We start from the raw sequence: 3,256 nt of genomic DNA, 5'->3' as shown, positions 1-3,256 counted from the left end.
TGTGCGTGACAGGGTACGGAGCCCCAACCCCCCTGATGGGCCCTGCTCTGTGAGTGACAGGGGGTAGCGCCCCAACCCCTGATCGGCCCTGCTCTGTGAGTGACAGGGGGCAGTGTCCCAACCCCCTGATTGGCCCTGCTTTGAGTGTGACCGGGGGTGGAGCCGCAACCTCCCCATCGACCCTGCCTTGAGTGTGACAGGGGGCGGTGCCCCAACTCCTCAATCGGCCCTGCTCTGAGCCCGACCAGGGGCTGCACCTAGGGATTGGGCCTTCCCTCTGCCACCCGGGAGCAGGCCTAAGCCAGCAGGTCGTTATCTCCTGAGGGGTCCCAGACTGCGAGAGGGCACAGGCCGGGCTGGGGGACCCCCTCCCCCCCAAGAGCACAAATTTTTGTGCACCGGGCCTCTAGTTAGTTAATAAAATGATATAGGCTTCAGGTATATAATTCTATAACCTGTATATTTGTGGGGGCACAGATCCTTCCCTGCTAGGAGCTGTACCCCTGTGGATGCCAGGTATTAGACTAAGAAGAAATGAGAAGTCATAGGCATATAGGAGAGTCTTTATTGCAGCCTAAGTAGCCATTGCTACTAAGGAACCATTAGACAATACAGTTCTTCAAAGTAGTCTATAAAGCAGCAGCCACTGCTAACCCAGCAGCCTTTGCTGATACAGTAGCAAACTCGGGAGCCATACCGAGCAGCTTCATCCTATGTGACAGCAGCCTTGTACTGGCTGGTCGGTAACATACTTTATACCAATTTAAACAAAAGAGGCTTCTTGCCAAATAGTGACAGGGGTATTTGGGTTTTAGAAAAGGATGCCTGTGCAGAGCATACAGTATTATTGTTGTGTCCTTGCCTTTGCACCTTCATATGACAAATTGGCCTCGAGCATTCCACATACTCTGGACAGGGCCCCCACACTCCAATTGGCCTTGAACATCCGGCGTCCTTTGATTAGGGTTCCCACAATATTGTATTGCGTGCTCACCACCCCAAGTCAAGTTTCACCATTTACCCCCCTTTACTCTATTTCCCACCACCCCATTTCCCCTCTGGTAAGCACCATACTGTTGTCTGTGTCTATGAGTTATATTTTTTCTTTGCTTAATCCCTTCACCCTTTTTACCCAGTCCCCAACCCCCAACTCTCTGACAGCTGTCAGTCTGTTCTCTGTATCCATGAGTCTGTTTCTAATTTGCTTATTAGTTTATTTTGTTCATTAGATTCCACAAGTAAGTGAAGTCATAACTAGCCCAAGTTCCCATCAGCAGATGAATGGACACAGAAACTTTTTTAGGGAAGAGGGCAACTTTTTAAGAATAGAATATGATAAAAAAGGATATGTTGACATAACAAATAAACCAACCAAACAAAAAGTCAGTTTGGATCTAAAGGATTTCTCACATTAATATTATACAATTTTTTTCCCAAGAAAACCAATCCTTAGGATTAATCAAATTACATACAGGCATATATGCACAGCCCATGGACATAGACAATAAACAAGTTAAGGCCTGGGGGTGGGTAGGCGCTGGGTGAAGGGGTCAAGGGGGAAAGAGGGGGACATCTGTAATATAATTTTTAAAGTATCTTTTGTTTAAAGGTCTAACTCTTATTACATTGCTTCAGCAGTTTGTAAACAAGAGGTTTTCAAATTGCTCAGATTGGACTGAGTTCTTCCAAACAGGACGATTCTTTAACTCATCACCAAGTCAGTCAACAGCATTGTCTATGTGACCCTGATATGGAGAGCAAGATCCAAAGAGTGTTGTAAAAGGATCAAGAAGCCCAGCACTGCGTTTGCAGAGCTTACGGCCCCATGAAGTCACACGGTAGACCTATAAAACTATAAGCTCAAGCGACAGAAACATCTGCCAGATGGAAGTTCACAACTGTAAAGAGACATTTAGTGAGTGTTCAGCTTTCAGGGAAGTGGACAGGAAGAAGTTTAGGGTGGTTGAAACTCTAAAAGAAGCCAAGTGGGGTTAGTTTGGAGATGCTTCATGATGGAATGGATTTTTTGGCTGGGTTATGGGAAACATTAGCTGGCTGGATAAAACTCTTTTATTTCTTCATAGTATTCTCCAGATGAACTCTCCATTAAATTGGTAGGATTGTGGTTGTCTTTATTTCCTTTTATTCCCCATTTCCTTTACAGAACAGTCTGGTCAGGACTATATTGACTGAATACCTCTTCCTAATAAGAGAAATGAATGACAGAATTATCCTCTATTCTAATACTAGAGTTCCTAAAACTTTAATATTCTCCCTCTATTTGTCTTACACCTGAGCCTGCTCTGATTACAACACCAGGGCCAAATCTCTATCTTCCTACCTTCAGTCCCTAACAATAAAAGTCATTCAACTATCTCACCTATACTTAAAGACTTTCAGAAAGAATTAAAAAAAAAGGATCAGTACTGTAGTGGATTTGTATTGTGTCAATATAACTAACTTGGAACTACATTTCTCAGAATTCCCTGTGGGAGTGCATAGGATTTGGAAGGGGGAATGTAAAGCAGCAGCCATATTCATTTTACATTTGGAAGATTTGTTGCAGGACACAAAAATTTTGCAACTCAAGGTACATTCTTACAAATCTCCTAGCTTATCTTGTCCATGTGGGCAGAAACTGCCTGCAAAAGTTCAATCTCTCACCTGATCATCCTTCAGTTTCTCTGAATCCTACACCAGGTGTGTGCTTAGCTCTGTGAAAAAAAATGGGCCAACTTCTTCTGCAAGATATCTACATCATGAAGGTGGAGAATTGGAGGAGGTGAGAAGAGCGAAGGTTCCAGGATGAAGGCTTGGGTTCTAGCTCACTTTTGTGGGCTGCAATTAGTCTTTGCTGCTACTTACTTCACATCTATATTCCTTCCCCAATTACCTGCTTTGAACCAGATGCAAAGATAATAGCTTCTCATAGACTGTTCAACATGGTGCCGCAATTGCATAAGGGTGAGTTCTCTTAATAAGTCCATATTCATATGTATATATGAGGGTATATAGGCACAAACAATATATATTTATATATTGTTTACATATGTTTTTATATATGTACATACACACTGAGTGGCCAGATTATTATGACCACCTGATGTTTGTAGGCAAATTAGCTATAATTTTGCGCTAAAGTTGCTAGAGGGCCAGACCATTATAAATAGGGAAGCAGGTTGTTTACCACGACAGTGGAAGTGATTTTTTTCTGAAGATATGGGTAAACAATGTGATTTAACAGCCTTTGAACGTG

The sequence above is a fragment of the Myotis brandtii genome, unplaced genomic scaffold (genome assembly GCF_000412655.1).
Source record: "Myotis brandtii unplaced genomic scaffold, ASM41265v1 scaffold21, whole genome shotgun sequence".
Classification (NCBI taxonomy): Eukaryota; Metazoa; Chordata; class Mammalia; order Chiroptera; family Vespertilionidae; genus Myotis; species Myotis brandtii.
Note: the sequence above shows the minus strand (reverse complement) of the source record.